A 25,513-nucleotide genomic window follows, 5' to 3' on the forward strand; every position below is an offset into this window, starting at 1 on the left:
TATTCCTCGCGTGTCGTAGAAAGCGACTAGAGGGGACGGGAGCGGGGGGCCGGAAATCCTCCCCTCCTTGTATTAACTTTCTAAAATGGGAAACAGAAGAAGGAGTCACGCGGGGAGTGATCATCCTCCTCGAAGGCTCAGAGTGGGATGCCTAAATGTGTGTGGATGTAACCAAGATGTGAAAAAAGGAGAGATAGGTAGTATGTTTGAGGAAAGGAACCTGGATGTTTTGGCTCTGAGTGAAACGAAGCTCAAGGGTAAAGGGGAAGAGTGGTTTGGAAATGTCTGGGGAGTGAAGTCAGGGGTTAGTGAGAGGACAAGAGCAAGGGAAGGAGTAGCAATACTCCTGAAACAGGAGTTGTGGGAGTATGTGATAGAATGTAAGAAAGTAAATTCTCGATTAATATGGGTAAAACTGAAAGTTGATGGAGAGAGGTGGGTGATTATTGGTGCATATGCACCTGGGCATGAGAAGAAAGATCATGAGAGGCAAGTGTTTTGGGAGCAGCTAAATGAGTGTGTTAGCGGTTTTGATGCACGAGACCGGGTTATAGTGATGGGTGATTTGAATGCAAAGGTGAGTAATGTGGCAGTTGAGGGAATAATTGGTATGCATGGGGTGTTCAGTGTTGTAAATGGAAATGGTGAAGAGCTTGTAGATTTATGTGCTGAAAAAGGACTGATGATTGGGAATACCTGGTTTAAAAAGCGAGATATACATAAGTATACTTATGTAAGTAGGAGAGATGGCCAGAGAGCGTTATTGGATTACGTGTTAATTGACAGGCGCGCGAAAGAGAGACTTTTGGATGTTAATGTGCTGATAGGTGCAACTGGAGGGATGTCTGATCATTATCTTGTGGAGGCTAAGGTGAAGATTAGTATGGGTTTTCAGAAAAGAGGAGTGAATGTTGGGGTGAAGAAGGTGGTGAGAGTAAGTGAGCTTGGGAAGGAGACCTGTGTGGGGAAGTACCAGGAGAGACTGTGTACAGAATGGAAAAAGGTGAGAACAATGGAAGTAAGGGGAGTGGGGGAGGAATGGGATGTATTTAGGGAATCAGTGATGGATTGCGCAAAAGATGCTTGTGGCATGAGAAGAGTGGGAGGTGGGCTGTTTAGAAAGGGTAGTGAGTGGTGGGATGAAGAAGTAAGAGTATTAGTGAAAGAGAAGAGAGAGGCATTTGGACGATTTTTGCAGGGAAAAAATGCAATTGAGTGGGAGAAGTATAAAAGAAAGAGACAGAAGGTCAAGAGAAAGGTGCAAGAGGTGAAAAAAAGGGCAAATGAGAGTTGGGGTGAGAGACTATCAGTAAATTTTAGGGAGAATAAAAAGATGTTCTGGAAGGAGGTAAATAGGGTGCGTAAGACAAGGGAGCAAATGGGAACTTCAGTGAAGGGCGCAAATGGGGAGGTGATAACAAGTAGCGGTGATGTGAGAAGGAGATGGAATGAGTATTTTGAAGGTTTGTTGAATGTGTCTGATGACAGAGTGGCAGATATATAGTGTTTTGGTCGAGGTGGTGTGCAAAGTGAGAGGGTTAGGGAAAATGATTTGGTAAACAGAGAAGAGGTAGTAAAAGCTTTGCGGAAGATGAAAGCCGGCAAGGCAGCAGGTTTGGATGGTATTGCAGTGGAATTTATTAAAAAAGGGGGTGACTGTATTGTTGACTGGTTGGTAAGGTTATTTAATGTATGTATGACTCATGGTGAGGTGCCTGAGGATTGGCGGAATGCGTGCATAGTGCCATTGTACAAAGGCAAAGGGGATAAGAGTGAGTGCTCAAATTACAGAGGTATAAGTTTGTTGAGTATTCCTGGTAAATTATATGGGAGGGTATTGATTGAGAGGGTGAAGGCAGGTACAGAGCATCAGATTGGGGAAGAGCAGTGCGGTTTCAGAAGTGGTAGAGGATGTGTGGATCAGGTGTTTGCTTTGAAGAATGTATGTGAGAAATACTTAGAAAAGCAAATGGATTTGTATGTAGCATTTATGGATCTGGAGAAGGCATATGATAGAGTTGATAGAGATGCTCTGTGGAAGGTATTAAGAATATATGGTGTGGGAGGCAAGTTGTTAGAAGCAGTGAAAAGTTTTTATCGAGGATGTAAGGCATGTGTACGTGTAGGAAGAGAGGAAAGTGATTGGTTCTCAGTGAATGTAGGTTTGCGGCAGGGGTGTGTGATGTCTCCATGGTTGTTTAATTTGTTTATGGATGGGGTTGTAAGGGAGGAAAATGCAAGAGTTTTGGAAAGAGGGGCAAGTATGAAGTCTGTTGGGGATGAGAGAGCTTGGGAAGTGAGTCAGTTGTTGTTCGCTGATGATACAGCGCTGGTGGCTGATTCATGTGAGAAACTGCAGAAGCTGGTGACTGAGTTTGGTAAAGTGTGTGGAAGAAGAAAGTTGAGAGTAAATGTGAATAAGAGCAAGGTTATTAGGTACAGTAGGGGTGAGGGTCAAGTCAAGTGGGAGGTGAGTTTGAATGGAGAAAAACTGGAGGAAGTGAAGTGTTTTAGATATCTGGGAGTGGATCTGTCAGCGGATGGAACCATGGAAGCGGAAGTGGATCATAGGGTGGGGGAGGGGGCGAAAATTTTGGGAGCCTTGAAAAATGTGTGGAAGTCGAGAACATTATCTCGGAAAGCAAAAATGGGTATGTTTGAGGGAATAGTGGTTCCAACAATGTTGTATGGTTGCGAGGCGTGGGCTATGGATAGAGATGTGCGCAGGAGGATGGATGTGCTGGAAATGAGATGTTTGAGGACAATGTGTGGTGTGAGGTGGTTTGATCGAGTAAGTAACGTAAGGGTAAGAGAGATGTGTGGAAATAAAAAGAGCGTGGTTGAGAGAGCAGAAGAGGGTGTTTTGAAATGGTTTGGGCACATGGAGAGAATGAGTGAGGAGAGATTGACCAAGAGGATATATGTGTCGGAGGTGGAGGGAACGAGGAGAAGAGGGAGACCAAATTGGAGGTGGAAAGATGGAGTGAAAAAGATTTTGTGTGATCGGGGCTTGAACATGCAGGAGGGTGAAAGGAGGGCAAGGAATAGAGTGAATTGGAGTCATGTGGTATACAGGGGTTGACGTGTTGTCAGTGGATTGAATCAAGGCATGTGAAGCGTCTGGGGTAAACCATGGAAAGCTGTGTAGGTATGTATATTTGCGTGTGTGGACGTGTGTATGTACATGTGTATGGGGGGGGGGTCATTTCTTTCGTCTGTTTCCTTGCGCTACCTCGCAAACGCGGGAGACAGCGACAAAGTATAAAAAAAAAAAAAAAAGAATCTGCCCCTCGTCTTGTATCAACAATGAGTCAGTTCATCGTCTTGTCAGGTCAGGTCCTTGTCCTTTTTTAAAACTCAGTTCCTGTCTTGAGTTGATAGTAATTCAGTTCCTCGCCTTGTCTTAATAGTGAGTCAGTTCCTCGCTTTGTCTTACTAATGAGTCCGTTCCTCGTCTTGTCTTAATACTGAGTCAGTTCCTCGCTTTTTTTTTGATAATGAGTCACTTCCTTGTCTTTTCTTAATACTGAATCAGTTTCTCGTCTTGTCTTAACACTGAGTTAGTTCCTCGCCTTCTCTCAATAATGAGTCAGTTCCTCGTTTTGTCTTAATAGTGAGTTACTTTCTCGTATTGTCTTGATACTGAGTAAGTTCCTCAGGGTGTCTTAACGATGAGCCAGTTCATCGTCTGTCTTGATAATGAGTCAGTTCTTCATCTTGTGTTAATAGTGAGTCAATTCCTCGTCTTGTCTTACTAGTGAGTCAGTTCCTCTCATCGTCCCAATAGTGAGTCAGTTCCTCGTCTTGTCTGAATACTGAGTAAGTTCCTTGCCATGTCTTATCAATGAGTCAGTTCCTCGACTTGTCTTGATAATGAGGCAGTTCCCTCGTCTTCTCTTAATACTGAGTCAGTTCCACGACTCTTAATACCAAGTCAGTTCCTGTCTTGTCTTGATACTGAGTCAGTTCCTCGCCTTCTCTTAATGATGAAGCAGTTGCCTAGTCTAGTCTTAATACCGATTCAGTTCCACGCCTTGTCTTAATAGTGAATCAATTCCATGCCTTTTATTAATACTGAGTCAGTTCCTCTTCTTGTCTTAATCTTGAATCATTTCCTCGTCTTGTCTTAATACTGTGTAAGTTCCTTACCTTGTCTTAATGATGAGTCAGTTCCTTTTCTTGTCTTAATGAGTCAGTTTCACGCCTTATCTTATTACTGTCATTTCCTTTCTTGTCTCACTAATGAGTCAGTTCCTCGTCTTGTCTGAATACTGAGTCAGTTCCTGTCTTGCCTTGATACTGAGTCAGTTCCTCGCCCTGTCTGAAGAGTGATTCAATTCCTCGACTTGTCTTAATAATGAGTCATTTCCTTTTCTTGTCTTAATAGTGGTTTATTTCCTCTACTTGTCTGAATAGTGAGTCAGTTCCTTATCATTTCTGAATACTGATTCAGTTCCTCGCATTGTCTTAATGAAAGAGTCAGTCCCTCGTCTTGTCTTAATACCGAGTCAGTTCCACGCGTTGTCTTAATAGACAGTCAATTCCACAACTTTTCTTAATAATGAGTTGGTTCCTCGACTTGTATTAATAGTGAGTCAGTTCCTCGTCTTGTCTTGATACTAAGTCATTTCCTAGTCCTTTATCAAAACTGAGTCAGTTCATGTCTTGTGCTAATAGTGAAACTGTTCCTTGCGTTGTCTTAATACTGAGTCATTTCCTCGCCTTGTCTTAATAATGAGTCAGTTTCTAGTCTTGTCATAATACTGGGTCAGTTGCTGTCTTATCTTAGTAATGCGTGAGTTCCCTAGTCTTGTGTTAATACTGAGTTAGTTCCACGCCTTGTCTTAATAGTGAGTCACTTCCATGAATTATCTTAATACTCAGTCAGTTCCTCTTCTTGTCTTAATAGTGTGTCATTTCCTCTTCATGTCTTAATACTGAATAAGTTCCTCGCCTTGTCTTAATAGTGAGTCAGTTCTTAGTCTTGTCTTAATAGCTAGTCAGTTAATTTTCTTGTTTTAATAGTGATTTATTTCCTCTTCTGCTCTGAATAGTAAGTCAGTTCCTAGTCATTTCTGAATACTGAGTCAGTTCTTCGTCTTGTCTTAATAATGAGTCAGTCTCTTGCCTAATCTTAAGAATGAATCAGTTCCCTCGTCTTGTCTTAATACTGAGTCAGTTCCAAGTCTTGTCTTCATAGAGAATAAATTCCACAACTCGTCTTGATAATGAGTCAGCTCCTCGTTTTGTATAATCAATGAGACAGTTCCTCGTCTTGTCTTAATACTAAGTCATTTCCTCGTCCTTTCTTAAAACTGACTCAGTTCCAGTCTTGTGTAAATAGTGAATCAGTTCCTCGGCTAGTCTTAATCGTGAGTCAGTTCCTCGCCTTGTCTTAATAATGAGTCAGTTCCCCGTCTTGTCTTAATACTGAGTCAGTTCCTCGCCTTGTCTTAATAATGAGACAGTTCCACTCCTTGTCTTAATTGTGAATCAGTTTCTCGTCTTATCTGAATATTGAGTCAATACCTCGCCTTGTCTTATTGAGTCAATTCTTCGCTTTGTCTTGATAATGAGTCAGTTCCTTCGTCTTCTCTTAATTCTGAGTCAGTTCAGCGCCTTGTATTAATAGCGAATTAATTCCAAGCCTTGTCTTGATACCGAGTCAGTTACTCGTTTTGTCTTAATAATGAGTCAATTCCTCGTCTCGTCTTAACTCTAAGTCAGTTCCTGTCTTGTCTTAATACTGAGTGAATTCCTTGCCTTCTCTTAATGCTGAGACAGTTCTTCGTCTTGTCTTAATACTGAATCATTTCCTGTCTTATCCTAATAGTGATTCAGTTCCATGCCTTGTATTAGAAGTGGGTAACTTCCTCGACTTGTTTTAATACAGATTCAGTTCCTCTCCTTGTCTTAATAATGTGTCAGTTTCTAGTCTTGTTTAATACTAAGCCAGTTCCTCTCTTTGTCTCGATAGAGAGTCAGTTCCTCAACTTGTCTTAGTACTGAGTCAGTTCCTTCCCTTGTCTTAATAATGAGTAAATTCCTCGCCTTGTCTTAATAATGAGTTAGTTCCTCATCTTGTCATATTAGTGAGTCAGTTCCTCGCCTTGTCTTGATAGTGAGTCAGTTCCATGCCTTGTCTTAATAGTGAGTCAGTTTCTCGTGTTGTCTTAATACTGAGTCAGTTTCTGTCCAGTCTTGATACTGAGTCAGTTCTTCGACTTGTCTTGCTAATGCGTCAGTTTCTCGCCTTTTCTTAGTAATGAGTCAGTTCCCTAGTCTTGTGTTAATACTGGGTTAGTTCCACGCCTTGTCTTAATATTAAGTCAATTCCATTCTTCGTCTTCCTACTGAGTCAGTTCTTCTTAATAGTGAGTCATTTCCTCGTCTTGTCTTAATACTGAGTAAGTTCCTCGCCTTGTATTGATAGTGAGTCAGTTCTTTGTCTTGTCTTCATAGTGAGTCAGTTAAATTTCTTGTGGTAATAGTGATTTAATTTCTCTCCCGGTCTGAATAGTCAGTCAGTTCCTAGTCATTTTTGATTGCTGAATCATTTCCTCGCCTTTTCTTAATAATGATTCAGTCCCTTGCCTTGTCTTAATAATGAATCATTTCCCTCGTCTTGTCTTAATACGGTGTCAGTTCCACGCATTGTCTTGATAGAGAATCAATTCCACAACTCGTCTTAATGATGAGTCATTTCCTCATCTTGTATTAATAATGACTCAGTTTCTCGTTTTGTTTTGATAGTAAGTCATATCCTCGTTCTTTCTTAAAACTGATTTAGCTCCTGCCTTGTGTAAATAGTAATTCAGTTCTTCGCCTAGTCTTAATTGTGAATCAGTTCCTCGCCTTGTCTTGGTAATTAGTGTTCCTCGTCTCGTCTTAATACTGAGTCAGTTCCTCCCCTTGTCCTAATAATGAGTCAGTTCTTCGTCTTGTTTTAATACTGGGTCAGCTCCTCTTCTTGTATTAATACTGAGTAAGTTCCTCGCCTTGTCTTAATACTGAGTTAGTTCCTCTCCTTGTCTTAAATGTTAAGTAAGTTTCTTTTCTTGTCTCAATAGTGCGTCACTTCCTCGTCTTGTCTTAGTACAGAGTCAGTTCCTCTCCTTATCTCAATACTGCGTCAGTTCCTAGTCTTGTTAAGTACGGAGCCAGTTCCTCTCTTTCTTTCATTAGAGCGTCTGTCCCTCACTTTTTCTTAATACTGAGTCAGTTCCTTGTCTTGTCTTTATAATGAATCAATTTCTCGCCTTGTCTTAATGAGCTAGTTCCTCATCTTGCCTTAATAATGAGTCAGTTCCTCGCTTTCTCTTGATATAGAGTCAGTCCCTTCCTTTCTTAATAATGAGTCAGTTCTTCATCTTTTCCTGAAACTATCAGTCAGTTCCTGTCTTGTCTTGATACCGAATTAGTTCCTGTCTTGTCTTGATACCGAATTAGTTCCTCGCCTTGTCTGAATACTGAGTCAGTTCCTCGCCTTTTATTTGATAACGAGTCAGTTCCCTTGTCTTGTCTTAATACTGAGTCAGTTCCACGCCTTGTCTTATTAGTGAGTCAATTCCATGCCTCTTCCTAATACTGAGCCAGTTCCTCTTGTCTTAATTGTGAGTCATTTCCTCGTCTTAATACTGAGTAAGTTCCTCGCCTTGTGTTAATAATGAGTCAATTCCTCGTCTTGTTTTAATGAGTCAGTTCCACGCCTTGTCTTGATACAGTCAGTCTTTGTCTTTTCTTACTAATGAGTCACTTCTTAGTCTTGTCTGAGTACTGAGTCTGTTCCTGTCTTGCCTTAAGACTGAGTGAGTTCCTCGTCTTCTCTTAATAGTGAGTCAGTTCCTCGTGTTGTCTTAATAGTGATTCATATCCTCGCCTTGAATTAATTGTTCCACGCCTTGTCTTAATAGTAAATCAATTCCATGAATTTTCTTAATACTGAGTCAGTTCCTCTTCTTGTCTTAATCGTGAGTCATTTCCTCGTCTTGTCTTAATACTGAGTAAGTTCCTCGCCTTGTCTTAATGATGAGTCGGTTTCTATTCTTGTCTTAATGAGTCATTTCCACGCCTTATCTTAATACTGTCAGTTCCTTTCTTGTCTTACTAATGAGTCATTTCTTCGTCTTGTCTGAATACTGAGTCAGTTCCTGTCTTGGCTTAATACTGGGTCAGTTCCTCGCCTAGTCTGAATAGTAATTCAGATCCTCGTCGTGTCTTAATAGTGAGTCAGTTCCTTTTCTTGTCTTAATAGTGTTTTATTTCGTCTCTTGGTCTGAATAGTGAGTCAGTTCATTGTCATTTCTGAATGCTGAATCAGTTCCTCGCCTTGTCTTAATAAAAGAGTCGGCCCCTCGCCTTGTCTTAATACTGAGTCAGTTCCACGCCTTGTCTTAATAGAGTCAATTTCACAACTTTTCTTAAAGAGTCGGTTCATCGTCTTGTATTAATAGTAAGTCAGTCTCTTCTTGTCTTGATGCTGTCATTTTCTTGTCCTCTCTTAAAACTGAGTCCGTTCCTGTCTTGTTTTAATAGTGAATCAGTTCCTCGCCTCGTCTTGAGAGAGAGTCAGTTCCTCGCTTTGTCATGATAATGAGTCAGTCCTTTTCTTGTCTTAATACTGAGTCAATTCCTCGCCTAGTCTTAATAATGGGTCAGTTCCTAGTCAAGTATTAATACTGAGTCAGTTCCTCACCTTGTCATAATGCTGAACCAGTTTTTCTTTTTGCCATAATAGCGAGACCGTTCCTCGTCTTTTCTCAATACTGAGTAAGTTCCTCGCTGTGTTTTAACAATGAGTCAGTTCCACGCCTTGTCTTAATACTGTCATTCACTGTCTTGTCTTAATCACTCAGTTCCTCGTCTCGTCTTAATACTGATTTAGTTCATCTCCTTGTGTTAACAGTTATTCAGTTCCTCTCCTTCTCTTAATGGTGAGTCAGTTTTTCGTTTTGTCTGAATACTGAGTAAGTTCCTCGCCTGGTGTTTTCAATGAGTCAGTTCCCCGCTTTGTCTTGATAATGAATCAGTTCCCTTGTCTTGTCCTAATAATGAGTCAGTTCCACGCCTTGCATTATTAGTGAGTCAATTCCACGCCTTGTCTTGAAAACGAGTCAGTTTTCTCGTCTTGTTTCAAAAATGAATCAGTTCCTCGACTTGTCTTAATTCTAAGTCAATTCCTGTCTTGCCTTAATACTGAGTCAATTCCCAGCCTTGTCTTAAAATTGCGACAGTTTATCGTCTTGTCTTAATACTGAGTCAGTTCCTTTCTTCTCTTAATAGTGATTTAGTTCCACGCCTTGTTTTATTAGTGAGTCACTTCCTCTTGTCTTAATACAGAGTCAGTTCCTCTCCTTTTCTTAATACTGTGTCAGTCTTTCTTCCTGTTTGATACTGAGCCAGTTCTTCTCTTTGACTCGATAGAGAGTCAGTTCCTCACCTTGTCTTAATAGTGAGTCCGTTCCTTGCCTTGTCTTTGTAACGAGTCAATTCCTCGCCTTGTCTTAATAATGAGTTAGTTTATTCATCTTGTCTCAATACTGACTTAGTTCCTCGCCTTCTCTTGATAGTAAGTCAGTTCCATGCCTTCTCTTAATAATGAGTTTGTTCCTCATCTTGTCTTAATACTGAGTCACTTCCTCTTCTTGTCTTAATTGTGAATAATATCCTCCTCTTCTCTTAATATTCAGTAAGTTCCTCGCCGTGTCTTAATGATAAGTCAGTTCTTCGTCTAGTCTTAATGATTCAGTTCCACGCCTTAGCTTAATACTGTCAGTTCCTTTCTTGTCTTACTAATAAGTCCGTTCCTCGTCTTGCCTGAATGCTAAGTCAGTTCCTGTCTTGCCTTAATACCGAGTCAGTTCCTTGCCTTGTCTTCACGATGAGTAAGTTCCTCGCTTTGTCTTAATTATAAATGAGCTCCCTCGTCTTGTCCAAATACTGAGTCAGTTTTACGCCTTGTATTAATAGTGAGTCATTTCCACTACATCTCTTAATAATGAGCCAGTTCCTCGTCTTTTGTTAATAATGAGACAGTTCCTCTTCTTGTCTTAATAATGAATCAGTTCTCTCGTCTTGTCTTAATGCTTAGTCAATTCAAAGCCTCAACTTAATAGTGAGTCCACAACTTATCTTAATAATGAATCTGTTCCTCGTCTTGTATTAATAACGAGTCAGTTCATTGTCTAGTCTTGATAATAAGTCAGTTACTTGTTCTTTCTTAAAACTGAGTCAGTTTCTGTCTTGTGTTGATAGTAATTCAGTTCCTCGCTTGTCTTAATAGTGAGTCAGTTCCTCGCTTTGTCTTACTAATGAGTCCGTTCCTCGTCTTGTCTTAATACTGAGTCAGTTCCTCGCCTTTTCTTGATAATGAGTCAGTTCCTTGTCTTGTCTTAATACTGAGTCAGTTCCTCGTCTTGTCTTAGCACTGAGTCAGTTCCTCGCCTTCTCTCAATAATGAGTCACTTCCTCGTCTTGTCTTGATAGTAAATCAGTTTCTAGTCTTGTCTTAATACCGAGTAAGTTCCTCGCGTTGTCTTAATGATGAGTCATTTCTTCGTCTGTCTTAATAATGAGGCAGTTCCAAGGCTTGTCTTGTTAATGTCAAATACTGTCTCGTCTTAATAATGAGTCAGTTCCTCATCTTGTGTTAATAGTGAGTCAATTCCTCGTCTTGTCTTAATAGTGAGTCAGTTCCTCTCATCGTCCAAATAGTAAGTCAGTTCCTCATCTTGTCTGAATACTGAGTAAGTTCCTCGCCATGTCTTAACAATAAGTCAGTACCTCGCCTTGTCTTGATAATGAGACAGTTCCCTCGTCTTGTCTTAATACTGAGTCAGTTCCACGACTTGTATCAATAGTAAGTCAATTCCACACCTTGTCTTAATACCGGGCCAGTTCCTCGTCTTGTCTTAATAATGAGTCAGTTCCTCGTATCGTCTTGATTCTAAGTCAGTTCCTGTCATGTCTTAATACTGAGTGTGTTCCTTGCCTTGTCTTAATACTGAGACAGTTCCTCGTCTTATCTTAATGCTGAATCAGTTCCTGTCTTGTCTTAATAGTGATTCAGTGCCACACCTTATATCAATTGTGAGTCACTTCCTCATCTTTTCTTAATACAGATTCAGTTCCTCTCCTTATCTTGATTCTGTGTCAGTTCCTCGTCTTGTTTAATACTGATCCAATTCCTTTCCTTGTCTCGATAGAGAGTCAGTTCCTCGCTTATTCTTAATACTGAGTCAGTTCCTTGCCTTGTCTTAATAATGAGTCAATTCTTCGCCTTGTCTTATTAAGGAGTTAATTCATCATCTTGTCTTAATAATAAGTCAGTTCCTCGCCTTGTCTTGATAGTGAGTCATTTCCATTCCTTGTCTTAATAATGAGTCTGCTTCTCGTCTTGTCTTAATAATGAGTCAGTTCCTACCTTGTCTTGATACTGAGTCAGTTCCTCGCTTTGTCTTGATACTGAGTCACTTGACTAGTCTTAATACTGAGTCAGCTCCGCAGTTTGTCTTAATAATGAGTCAATTCCATGCCTTTTCTTAACACTAAGTCAGTTCCTCTTCTTGTCTTTATCGTGAGTCTTTTCCTCGTCTTGTCTCAATTCTGAGTAAGTTCCTCGCCTTTTCTTAATGATGAGTCAGTTCCTATTCTTCTCTTAATGAGTTAGTTCCTATTCTTCTCTTAATGAGTCAGTTCCACACCTTATCTTAATACTCTCGGTTCCTTTCTTGTCTTACTAATGAGTCAGTTCCTTTTCTTGTTTGAATACTGAGTAAGTTCCTGTCGTGCCTTAATAATGAGTCAGTTCCTCGCTTTGTCTGAATAGTGAGTCAATGACTCGTCTTGTCTTAACGGTGAGTCAGTTCCTTTTCTTGTCTTAATAGTGATTTATTTCGTCTCCTGGTCTGAATAGTGAGTCAGTTCCCTGTCAGTTCTGAATACTGAATCAGTTCCTCGCCTTGTCTTAAAATAAAAGAATCAGTTCCTCGCCTTGTCTTAATAATGAATCAGTTCCCTCGTCTTGTCTTAATACTGAGTCAGTTCCACGCGTTGTCTTAATAGAGAGTCAATTCGACAACTTGTCTTAATAATGATTCGGTTCCTCGTCTTGTATTAATAGTGAGTCAGATCCTCGTCTTGTCTTGATACTAAGTCATTTCCTAGTCCTTTCTTATAACTGAGTCAGATCCTGTCTTGTTTTAATAGTGAATCAGTTCCTCGCCTTGTTTTGATAGCGAGTCAGTTCCTCGCCTTGTCTTAATAATGAGTCATTTCCTCGTCTTGTCTTAATACTGAGTCAATTCCGCGCCTTGTCTTAATAATGAGCCAGTTCCTTGTCTTGTCTTAATACTGAGTCAGTTCCTCCCCTTGTCTTAATACTGAATCAGTTGTTCTTTTCTTAATAGTGAGTCATTTCCTCGTCTTGTCTTAATACTGAGTAAGTTACTCGCGTTGTCTTAATGATGAGTCATTTCTCGTCTGTCTTGATAATGAGTCACTTCCACGCTTTGTCTTAATACTGTCAGTTTCTGTCTTGTCTTAATAATAAATCAGTTCCTCGTCTTGTCCTAATACTGAGTCAGTTCCTCGTCTTGTCTTAATAGTGAGTCTGTTCCTCTCCATGTCTTAATTGTGAGTTAGTTCCTGGTCTGTCTTAATAATGAATCAGTTCCACGCCTTGTCTTAATAATGGCAGTTACTGCCTTTTCTTGATAATGAATCAGTTCCTCATCTTGTTTTAATAGTGAGTCAATTCCTCGTCTTGTCTTAATAGTGAGTCACTTCGTCGCCTTGTCTTAATAATGAGTCATTTCCTCGTCTTATCTTACTACTAAGTCAATTCCTCGCCTTGTCTTAATAATGAGCTAGTTCCTCGTCTTGTCTTAATACTGAGTCAGTTCCTTCCCTTGTCTTAATACTGAATCAGTTCCTCTTTTCTTAATAGTGAGTCAGTTCCTCGTCTTGTCTTAATAATGAGTAAGTTACTCGCGTTGTCTTAATGATGAGTCATTTCTCGTCTGTCTTGATAATGAGTCACTTCCACGCTTTGTCTTAATACTGTCAGTTTCTGTCTTGTCTTAATGATGAATCAGTTCCTCGTCTTGTCCTAATACTGAGTCAGTTCCTCGTCTTGTCTTAATAGTGAGTCTGTTCCTCACCATGCCTTAATTGTCAGTCAGTTCGTCGCCTTTCTTAATAATGAGTCAGTTCCACGCCTTGTCTTAATAATGTCAGTTACTGCTTTTTCTTAATAATGAATCAGTTCCTCATCTTGTTTTAATAGTGAGTCAATTCCGTGTCTTGTCTTAATAGTGAGTCAGTTCCTCTAATCGTCCTGATAGTGATTCAGTTCCTCGTCTTGTCTGCATATTGAGTAAGTTCCTCGCTATGTCTTATCAATGAATCAGTTCCTCGCCTTCTCTTGATAATGAGTCAGTTCCCTCGTCTTGTCTTAATACTGAGACAGTTCCACGCCTTGTATTAATACTGAGTCAATTCCACACCTTGTCTTGATAATGAGTCAGTTCCTCGTCTCGTCTTAATTCTAAGTCGGTTCCTGTCTTGCCTTAATACTTAGTGAGTTCCTTGCCTTCTCTTAATACTGAAACAGTTCCTCGTCTTGTCTTAACACTGAATCAGTTCCTGTCTTTTCCTAATAGTGATTCAGTTCCACGCCTTGTATTGATAGTGAGTCACTTCCTCGTCTTGTTTTAATATAGATTCATTTCCTGTCCTTGTTTTAATGCTTTGTCACTTCCTCGTCTTCTTTAATACTGAGCCAGTTCATCTTCTTGTATCGTTAGATATTCAGTTCCTCAACTTGTCTTAATACTGAGTCAGTTCCTTGATTTGTCTTATTAATGTGTCAGTTCCTTGTCTTGTCTTGATGATGAGTTAGTTCTTCATCTTGTCTTAATAATGAGTCAGTCCCTTGCTTTGTGTTGAGAGTCAGTTCCATGCCCGGTTAATAATGAATCAGTTCCTCGTCTTGCCTTAATACTAAGTCAATTCCTGTCCTTTCTTGATACCGAGTCAGTTCCCCGCCATTTCTTCATATTGAGTTAGTTTCTCGCCTGGTCTTAGTGATGAGTCATTTCCCTAGTGTTGTGTTAATAATGCGTTAGTTCCACGCGTTGTCTTAATTGTGAGTCAATTCCATTACTTGTCTTAATAGTAAGTTATTTCCTCGTCTTGTCTTAATAGTTAATCAATTCCATGAATTATCTTAATACTGAGTCAGTTCCTCTTCTTGTCTTAATAGTGAGTCATTTCCCCGTTTTATCTCAATACTGAGTAAGTTTCTCGCCTTGTCTTAATAGTGAGTCAGTTAATTTTCTTTTCTTAAGAGAGATTTATTTCCTCTCCTGTTCTGAATAGTGAGTCAGTTCCTAGTCATTTCTGAATACTGAGTAAGTTCCTCGCGTTGTCTTAATAATGAGTCAGTCCACCGCCTTGTCTTGCTAATGAATCAGTTCTTTCGTCTTGTCTGAATACTGCGCCAGTTCCACTCCTTGTCTTAATAGAGAATCAATTCCACAACTCGTCTTGATAATGGGCCAGTTCCTCGTCTTGTATCAATAATGAGCCAGTTCCTTGTCTTCTCTTGATACTTAGTCATTTCCTCGTCCTCTCTTAGAACTAATTCAGTTCCAGTCTTGTGTTAATAGTGAATCAGTTCCTATCCTAGTCTTAATCGTGAGGCAGTTCCTCGCCTTGTCTTAATAATGAGTCAGTTCCTCGTCTTGTCTTAATACTGGGTTAGTGCCTGTCTTTTCTTAATAATGAGTCAGTTCCTCGTCTTGTATTAATACTGAGTCAGTTCCTCGTCTTGCCTTTATAATGAGTCAGTTCCACTCCTTGTGTTAATAGTGAGTCAGTTCCTCGTCTTGTCTGAATATTGCACCAGTTCGTCGCCTTATCTTATTAATGAGTCATTTCCTTGTTTTGTCTTATTACTGAGTCAGTTTCAAGCTTTGTATTAATAGTGAGTTAATTCCACGCCTTGTCATAATACCGAGTCAGTTCCTCGTTTTGTCTTATTATGAGTCAGTTCCCCGTCTCGTCTTAATTCTAAGTAAGTTCCTGTCTTATCTTAAGACTGAGTTCCTTGCCTTCTCTTAATGTTGAAATAGTTCCTTGTCTTGTCTTAATACTGAATCAGTTCCTGTCTTGTCCTAATAGAGATTCAGTTCAACGCCATGTATTAATAGTGAATAACTTCCTCGTCTTGTGTTAATACAGATTCAGTTCCTATCCTTGCCTTAATACTGTGTCAGTTCCTCGTCTTGTTTAATACTGAGCCAGTTTCTCTCCTTGTCTCGATAGAAAGGGAGATCCTCAACTTGTCTTAATACTGAGTCAGTTCCTTGCCCTGTCTTAATAATGAATCAATTCCATGCCTTGTCTTAATAATGAGTTAGTTCCTCATCTTGTCTTAATATTGAATCAGTTCCTCGCCTTGTCTTGATAGTGAGTCAGTTCCAAGCCATGTCATGATAATGAGTCAGTTCTTTTTCTTAGCTTAATGCTGAGTCAGTTCCTCGCTTTTTCTTGATAATGAGTCAGTTCCTAGTCATGTCTTAATACTGAGTCAGTTCCTCGCCTTGTCTTCATACTGAGTCAGTTCCTCTTTTTGCCTTAATAGGTAGACCGTTTCTCGTCTTGATTCAATACTAAGTTCCTCACGTCTTAATGATGCGCCAATTCCTTCTCTGTCTTGATAATGAGTCAGTTCCTAGTCATGTCTTAATACTGAGTCAGTTCTTCGCCTTGTCTTCATACTGAGTCAGTTACTCTTTTTGCCTTAATAGGTAGACCGTTTCTCGTCTTGATTCAATACTGAGTAAGTTCCTCACGTCTTAATGATGCGCCAGTTCCTTCTCTGTCTTGATAATGAGTCAGTTCCACGCCTTGTCTTAATACTGTCAGTTACTGTTTTGTCTTAATAATGAGTCAGTTCCTCGTCTTGTCTTAATACTGAGTTAGTCTATCATCTTGTCCTAATAGTGAGTCAGTTCCTCGTCTTGTCTGAATACTGAGTAAGTACCTCGCCTTGTGTTATCAGTGAGTCAGTTCCTCGCCTTGTCTTGATAATGAGTCAGTTCCCTGGTCTTGTCCTAATGCTGAGTCAGTTCACGCCTTCTATCAATAGTGGGTCAATTCCACGCCTTGTCTTAAAACCGAGTCAGTTCATCGTCTTTTGATAATGAGTCAGTTCCTCGTCTTGTCTTAATTCTAAGTCAGTTCCTGTCTTGTCTTAATACTGAGTCAAATCCTCGCATTGTCTTATTACTGAGACAGTTTATCTTTTTGTCTTAAAACCGAGTCACTTCCTTCCTTCTCTTAATAGTGATTTAGTTCCAAGCCTTGTTTTAATGGTGAGTCACTTCCTCTCATCTTAATAAAGAGTCACTTCCTCTCCTTGTCTTAATACTGAGTCAGTTCTTCGTCCTGTTCGATATGAGCCAGTTCTTCTCCTTGTCTCGATAGAGAGTCAGCTCCTCACTTTGTCTTAATACTGAGTTCGTTCCTTGCCTTGTCTTAGTAATGAGTCAATTCCTCGCCTTGTCTTAATAATGAGCTAGTTCCTCATATTGTTTTAATACTGAATCAGTTCCTTGTCTTGTCTTAATAACGAGTCAGTTCCTCTTCTTGTCTTAATAGTGAGCCTTTTCCTCGTCTTCTCTTAATTCTCACTAAGTTCCTTGCCTTGTCTTAATAATGAGTGAGTTCCTCGTCTTGTCTTAATGATTAGAGTCAGTTCCACATACTGTCTTGATACTGTCAGCTCCTTTTTTGTCTTACTATGGACTCAGTTCCTCGTCTTGTCTTAATACTGGGTCAGTTCCTCTTTTTGCCTTAATTGTTAGACCGTTCCTTCTTGTCTCAATACTAAGTAAGCTATTCGCGTTGTCTTAATGATGAGTCAGTTATTTCTCTGTCTTGATAATGAGTCAGTTCCACGCCTTGTCGTAACACTGTCAGTTACTGTTTTGCTTTAATAATGAGTCAGTTCCTCGTCTTGTCTTAATACTTAGTTAATAGTGAGTCAGTTCCTCTCCTTGTCTTAATAATGAGTCAGTTCCTCGTCTTGTCTAAATACTGAGTAAGTACCTCGCCTTGTGCTATCAATGAGTCTGTTCCTCGCCTTGTCTTGATATTCAGTCAGTTCCCTCGTCTTGTCCAAATACTGAGTCAGTTCCACGCCTTCTATTAATATCAAGTCAATTCCATTCCTTGTCTCAATAGTGAGTCAGTTCTACATCTTGTCCTAATAATGCGCCAGCTCCTCATCTGGTATCAATAATGAGCCAGTTCATCGTTTTGTCTTAATACTACATCAGTTCCTTGTCCTTTCTCAAATCTGGGTCAGTTCCTGTCTTGTGTGAATAGTGAATCAGTTCCTCGCCTTATCTTGATAATGAGTCAGTTCTTAGCCTTGTCATGATAATGAGTCAGTTCCTCTTGTCTTAATACTGAGTCAGTTCCTCGCCTTTTCTTGATAATGAGTCATATCCTCGTCATGTCTTGATACTGAGTCAGTTCCTCGCCATGTCTTAATACTGAGTCAGTTCCTCTTTTTCCCTTAATACTGAGACCGTTTCTCGTCTTGCCTCAATACTGAGTAAGTTCCTCACGTCTTAATGATGAGCCAGTTCCTTCTCTTTCTTAATAATGAATCAGTTCCACGCCTTGTCTTAATACTGTCAGTTAGTGTCTTGTCTTAATAATGAGTTAGTTCCTCGTCTTGTCTTAGTACTGAGCTAGTTCATCTTCTTGTCTTAATAGTGAGTCAGTTCCACTCCTTGTCTTAGTAGTGAGTCAGTTCCTCGTCTTGTCTGAAAACTGAGTAAGTACCACGCCTTGTGTTATCAATGAGTCAGTTCCTCGCTTTGTCTTGATAATGAGTCAGTTCCCTCGTCTTGTCTTAATGCTGAGTCAGTTCCACACCTTCTATTAATAGTGGGTCAATTCCGCGCCTTGTCTTAAAACTGAGTCAGTGCCTCGTCTCCTTCTAATGATGAGTCAGTTCCTTGTCTTGTCTTCATTCTAAGTCAGTTCCTGTCTTGTCTTAATACTGACTCAATTCCTCGCCTTGTCTTAATACTGAGACAGTTTATCGCCTTGTCTTAATACTGAGTCTGTTCCTTTCTTCTCTTAATAGTGATTTAGTTCCACGCCTTGATTTGATAGTGGGTCACTTCCTCTCATCTTAATACTGAGTCAGTTTTTCGTTCTGTTTCATATGAGGCAGTTCTTCTCCTTGTCTCGATGGAGATTCAGTTCCTCACCTTGTCTTAATACTGAGTCCGTTCCTTGCCTTGTCTTAATAATGAGTCAATTCCTCGCCTTGTCTTAATAATGAGTTAGGTCCTCATCTTGTCTAAATACTGGATCAGTTACTCGCCTTGTCTTGATAGTAAGTCAGTTCCATTTCCTTTCTTGATAATGAGTTAGTTCCTCGACTTGTGTTAATGTTGAGTCGGTTCCTCTTCTTGTCTTAATAGTGAGTCATTTCCTCGTCTTCTCTTAATACTCAGTAAGTTCCTCGCCTTGTCTTAATGATGAGTCAGTTCTTCGTCTTGTTTTAAAGGGTCAGTTCCACGCCTTGTCTTAATACTGACAGCTCCTTTTTTATCTTTTTAAAGAGTCCGTTCCTCGTCTTGTCTAAATCCTAAGTCAGTTCCCATCTTGCATTAATACTGAGTCAGTTCCACGCCTTGTCTTAATAGTGAGTCAATTCTACATCTTGTCCTAATAGTAAGTCAGTTCCTCGTCTTGTATTGATAATGAGTCAGTTCATCGTCTTGTCTTGATACAAAATCATTTCTTTGTCCTTTCTCAAAACTGGGTGAGTTCCTGTCTTGTGTAAATAGTGAATCATTTCCTCGCCTTGTCTTGATAGTTACTGAGTTCCTGGCCTTGTCATGATGATGAGTCAGTTCCTCTTCTCGTCTGAATACTGAGTCAGTTCCTCGCCTTGTCTTAATAATGAGTCAGTTACTCGTCATGTCTTAATACTGAGTCAGTTCCTCGCCTTGTTTTAATACTAAGTCAGTTCCTCTTTTTGCCTTAATAGTTAGACCGTTCCGTGTGTTGTCTCAATACTGAGTAAGCTCCTCGCGTTGTCTTAATGATGAGTCAGTTCCTTCTCTGTCTTAATAATGAGTCAGTTGCACGTCTTGTCTTAATACTGTCACTGTCTTGTCTTAATACTGGATTAGTTTATCTTTCTGTCTTAATAGTGAGTCAGTTCCTCTCTTTGTCTTAATAGTGAGTCATTTCCTCGTCTTGTCTGAATACTGAGTAAGTACCCCGCCTTGTGTTATCAATGAGTAAGTTACTCGCCTTGTCTTGATGGTGAGTCATTCCCTCGTCTTGTCCTAATATTGAGTCAATTCCAAACCTTTTCTCAAAATCGAGTCAATTCCTCGTCTTGTCTTAATTCTAAGTCAGTTCTTGTCTTGTCTTAATAGTGATTCAATTCCTAGCCTTGTCTTAATACTGAGACAGTTTATCGTCTTGTCTTGATACTGAGTCGGTTCCTTTCCTCTCTTGATAGTGATTTAGTTCCACGCCTATTTTAAATAGTGAGTCACTTTCTCTTGTCTTAATACAGTCAGTTCCTCTCCTTGTCTTAATACTGAGTAAGTTCTTCGTCCTGTTTGATGTGAGCCAGTTCTTCTCCTTATCTCGATAGAGTCAGTTCCCCTCCTTGTCTTAACACTGAGTCCGTTCCTTGCCTTGTCTTAATAATGTGTCAGTTCCTCGCCTTGTCTTGATAGTGAATCAGTTCACTCGTCTTGTGTTATTCCTGAGTCTTGATAGTGACTCAATTTTACATCTTGTCCTAATAATGAGTCAGTTCCTCGTTTTGTATTAATAATGAGTTAGTTCATCTCCTTGTCTTGATACTAAATCAGTTCCTTGTCCTTTTTCAAAACTGGGTCAATTCCTGTCTTGTGTAAATAGTGAATCAGTTCCTCGCAATGTCTTAATAGTGAGTCAGTTCCTAGCCCTATCATGATAATGATTCAGTTCCTCTTTTTGTCTTAATAATGAGTCAGTTCCTCGTCTTTTTTTGATAATGAGTCAGTTCCTCGGCTGGTCTGAATAATGAGATAGTTCATAGCTTGTCTTGATAATGAATCAGTTCCTCGCCTTCTCGTGATAGTGAATCAGTTTCTAGCCTTCTCATGATAATGAGTCAGTTCCTCTTCTTGTCTTAATATTAAGTCATTCCCTCGCCTTTTCTTTATAATGAGTCAGTTCCTCGTTATGTCTTAATACTGATTCAGTTCCTCGCCTTGTCTTAATACTGAGTCAGTTCCTCTTTTTGCCTTAATAGTGAGACCGTTTCTCGTCTTGTGTCAATACTGAGTAAGTTCCTCAGGTCTTATTGATTAGCCAGTTTCCTCTCTGTCTTAATAATGAGTCAGTTCCACGCGTTGTCTTAATACTGTTAGTTACTCTCTTGTCTTAATAATGAGTCACTTCCTCGTCTTGTCTTAATACTGAGTTAGTTCATCTTGTCTTGATAGTGAGTCAGTTCCCCTCCTTGTCTTAATAGTGAGTCAGTTCCTCGTCTTCTCAAAATACTGAATAAGTCCCTCACCTTTTATTATCATTGAGGCAGTTCCTCGCCTTGTCTTGATAATGAGTCAGTTCCCTCGTCTTGTCCTAATGCTGTGTCAGTTCCACGCCTTCTATTGATAATGGATCAATTCCGTGCCTTGTCTTAAAACCGAGTCAGTTCGTCAACTTGTTTTAATAATGAGTCAGTTCCTCATCTTGTCTTAATTCTAAGTCAGTTCCTATCTTAATACTGTGTCAATTCCTCGCCTTGTCTTAATCCTGAGACAGTTTATCATCTTGTCTTGATACTGAGTCAGTTCCTTTCTTCTCTTAATAGTGACTTAGTTGCAAGCCTTGTTTCAATAGTGAGTCACCTCCTCTTGTCTTAATACAGAGTCAGTTCCTCTCCTTTTCTTAATACTGAGTCAGTTCTTCGTCCTGTTTGATATGAGCCAGTTCTTCTTGTCTCGATAGAGAGTCAGTTACTCACCTTGTCTTAATACTAGTCAGTTCCTTAATAATAGTCCGTTCCTTGCCTTGTTTTGATATTGAGCCAGTTCCTCGCCTTGTCTTATTAATGAATTAGTTCCTCATCTTTTCTTAATACTGAATAAGTTTCTCGCCTTCTCTTGATAGGAAGTCAGTTCCATGCCCTTTCCAAATAATGAGTTAGCTCATCGACTTGTCTTAATATTGAGTCAGTTCTTCTTCTTGTCTTAACAGTGAGTCATTTCCTCGTCTTCTCTTAATGCTCAGTAAGTCCCTCGCCTTGTCTTAATGATTATTGAGTTCCTCGTCTTGTTTTAATGAGTCAGTTCCACGCCTTGTCTTAATACTGTCAGCTCCTTTCTTGTCTTACTAAGGAGTCCGTTCCTCCTCTTGTCTGAATGCTAAGTCAGTTCCTATCTTGCCTTAGTACTGAGTCAGTTCCACACCTTGTGTTAACAGTGAGTCGAGTCAATTATACATCTTGTTCTAATAATGATTCAGTTCCTCGTCTTGTATTAATAATGAGTCAGTTCATCGTCTCGTCTTGATACTAAATCATTTCCTTGTCCTTTCTCAAAACGGGGTCAGTTCCTGTCTTGTGTTAATAGTGAATGAGTTCCTCGCCTTGTCTTGATAGTTAGTGAGTTCCTTGCCTTGTCATGATGATGAGTCATTTCCTCGTCTTTTCTTAATACTGAGTCAGTTCTTCGCCTCGTTTTAATAATGAGTCAGTTCCTCGTCAAGTCTTAATACTGAGTCAGTTCCTTGCCTTGTCTTAATACTGAGTCTCTTACTCTTTTTGCCTTAATAGTTAGCCCGTTCCGTGTCTTGTCTCAATACTGAGTAAGCTCCTCGCGTTGTCTGAATGATGAGTCAGTTCCTTCTCTGTCTTAACAATGAGTCAATTCCACGTCTTGTCTTAATGCTGTTCGTTATTGTCTTGCCTTAATAATGAGTCAGTTCCTCGTTTTGTCTTAATACTGAGTTAGTTCATCTTTCTGTCTTAATAGTGAGTCAGTTCCTCTCCTTGTCTTGATAGTGAATCAGTTCCTCGTCTTGTCTAAATACTGAGTAAGTACCTCGCCTTGTGTTATCAAGGAGTAAGTTCCTCGCCTTGTCTTGATAGTGAGTCAGTCCTGTCGTCTTGTCCTAATACTGAGTCAGTTCCACGCCTTCTATTAATATTGAGTCAATTCCACGCCTTGCCTTAAAACCGAGTCAGTTCCTCGTCATGTCTTAGTACTGAATCAGTTCCTCGCCTTGTCTTGATAGTGAGTCTGTTCCATGCCTTCTCTTAATAATGAGTTAGGTCCTCGCTTTCTCTTAATTCTAAGTTAGTTCCTCTTCTTGTCTTAATAATGAGTCATTTCCTCGTCTTCTCTTAATACTCAGTAAATTCCTCGCCTTGATGAGTCAGTTCTCCGTCTTGTCTTAATGAGTCAGTTCCACGCCTTGTCTTGATACTGTCAGCTCCTTTCTTGTCTTACTAAGGAGTCTGTTCCTCGTCTTTACTGAATACTAAGTCAGTTCCTGTCTTGCCTTAATACTGAGTCTGTTCCTCGCCTTGTCTTAATGAAGAGTTAGTTCCTCGCCTTTTCTTAATAATGAATCAATTCCCTCGTCTTCTCTTAATACTGAGTCAGTTTTACGCCTTGTCTTAATGGTGAGTCAATTCCAGGGCTTCTCTTAATAATGACTCAGTTCCCCGTCTTTTATTAATAATGATACAGTTCTTTTTCTTGTCTTGATACTAAATCAGTTCCTTATCCTTTCTTAAAACTGAGTCAGTTCCTGTCTTGTGTTAATAGTGAATCAGTTCCTCATCTTGCCTTAATAGTGAATCAGTTCCTCGTCTTTATTTAATATTGAGTCAGTTCCTCGTCTTGTCTCAAACTGAGTCACTTCCATGCCTTGTCTTATTACTGAATCAATTCCATGCCTCTTCCTGATATTGAGCCAGTTCCTCTTGATAGTGATTCATTTCCTCTCCTTTCTCTTAATATTGAGTCTGTTCATCGTCTTTTCTGAATACTGAGTCAGCTCCTTCCCTTGTCTTAATACTGAGTCCTTTCCTCTTCTTGTCTTAATAATGAGTCAGTTCCTCGTCTTGTCTTAATACTGACTAAGTTCCTCACGTAGTCTTAATGATAATTGATATTGAGTCAGTTCCTTGCCTTGTCTTAATAATGAGCCAGTACCTCGCCTTGTCTTAATAATGAATCAGTTCTCTCGTCTTGTGTTAATACTCAGGCAGTTCCATGCCTTGTCTGGATAATCAGTCAATTCCACAACTTGTCTTGATAATGAATCTGTTCCTCGTCTTGTATCAGTGATGAGTCAGTTCATCGTCTTGTCTTAATAATAGGTCAGTTCCTTGTCCTTTCTTAAAATTGACTCAGTTCCTGTCTTGTGTTAATAGTAATTTAGTTCCTCGCTTTGTCTTAATAGTAAGTCAGTTCCTCGCTTCGTCTTACTAATGAATCTGTCCCTCGTCTTGTCTTAATACTGAGTTAGTTCCTCGCCTTGTCTTGATAATGAGTTAGTTCCTTATCTTGTCTTAATACTGAGTCAGTTCCCCGTCTTATCTTATCACTGAGTCAGTTCCTCGCCTTGTCGTGATAGTGAGTCAGTTCCAAGCCTTGTCTTAATAATGAGTCAGTTCCTCTTCTTTTCTTAATACTGAGTCAGTTCCTCGCCTTTTCTTGATAATGAGTCAGTTCCTCGTCATGTCTTGATACTGAGTAAGTTCCTCTCCTTGTCTTGATACTGAGTCAGGTTCTCTTTTTGCCTTAATACTGAGACAAGACAAGGGAAGTGATTCATTATCAAGACAAGGCAAGGAAATGACACATTATCAAGACAAGGCGAGGAACTGACTCAGTATTCAGAAATGACGATGAGCAGACTCAATATTCAGACAAGGAGAGGAAATGAATCACTATCAACAGGAACTGGCTCAATATTAGGAAGAGGCATGGAATTGATTCAATAATAAGAATAGGCATGGAAGTGACTCAGTTTTACGACAAGACTAGGGAACTGACTCAATATTAAGAAAAGCCGTAGAATTGAGTCAGTATCAAGACAAGCCAAGGAACTAACTCAATATCAAGATAAGACAGGAACTGACTCAGTATTAGGAGAAGATGAGGAACTGACTCATTATTAAGACAAGGCATGGAACAGACTCTAAATGAAGATAGGGCGAAGAACTGACGCATTTTCAAGACAAGTTGAGTAACTAACTCATTATTAAGAGAAGGAGAGGAAAAGAATCTCTAATGAAACAAGGAGAGGAACTGGCTCAGTATTAAACAAGACGAGGAACTGACTCAGTATTAAGACAAGGAGAGGAACTGACTCTGTACTAAGACAAGACGAGGAAGTGACTCACTATTAAGACGAGACGAGAAACTTACTTCGCATTTAAGACAAGGAGAGGAACTGACTCAGTATTAATACAAGAAGAGGAACTAACCCAGTATCAAGACAGGACGGGAACTGACTCATTATCAAGACAAGGCGAAGAACTAAGTATTAAAAAGATACGAGGAAGTGACTTATTATATAGACAAGGCGAGGAACTGACTCACGATTAAGACTAGGTGAGGAACTGATTCACTATCAACACAAGACAGGACCAGAATCAGTTTTAGGAAAGGACGAGGAAATGACTTAGTATCAAGACAAAACGAGGAACTGAGTCTTTATTAACACAGGACGAGGAACTGAATAATCATTAAGATGAGTTATGGAATTGATTCTCTATTAAGACGAGGCGTGGAACTGACTCAGTACTAAGACAAGACGAGGGAAATGATTCATTATCAATACAAGGCTAAGGACTGACTCACTATTAAGACAAGGCGAGGAACTGGCTCAGTATTCAGAAATGACTAGGGACTGACTGACTATTCAGACCAGGAGAGGAAATAAATCGCTATTAAGACAAGATAATTAACTGAATCACTATGAATTCAAGACGAAGAACTGACTCACTATTAAGATAAGGCGAGGAACTTACTCAGCATTAAGAAAAGGCATGGAATTGACTCACTATTAAGACAAGGCGTGGAACTGACTCAGTATTAACACAAGACTAAGGGACTGACTCATTACTAAGAAGCGGCGAGAAAGTGACCCATGATTAAGACAAGTCGAGGAACTGACTCAGTATCAAGACTGGACAAGAACTGACTCAGTGTTAAGACAAGACGAGTAACTGACTCATTAAGACAAGGCATGGAACTGACTCACTATCAAGACAAGGCGAGGAACTGACTCATTATTAAGACAAGCTGAGGAACTAACTCATTACTAAGACAAGGCAAGGAAATGAATCATTATTAAGATAAGGCAAGTAACTGACTCAGTATAAGACAAGTTGAGGATCTGACTTTCTGTCGAGACAAAGAGAGAAACTGGCTCAGTATTAAACAAGACGAGG

Source organism: Panulirus ornatus, chromosome 69 (assembly GCF_036320965.1).
Source record: "Panulirus ornatus isolate Po-2019 chromosome 69, ASM3632096v1, whole genome shotgun sequence".
NCBI lineage: Eukaryota > Metazoa > Arthropoda > Malacostraca > Decapoda > Palinuridae > Panulirus > Panulirus ornatus.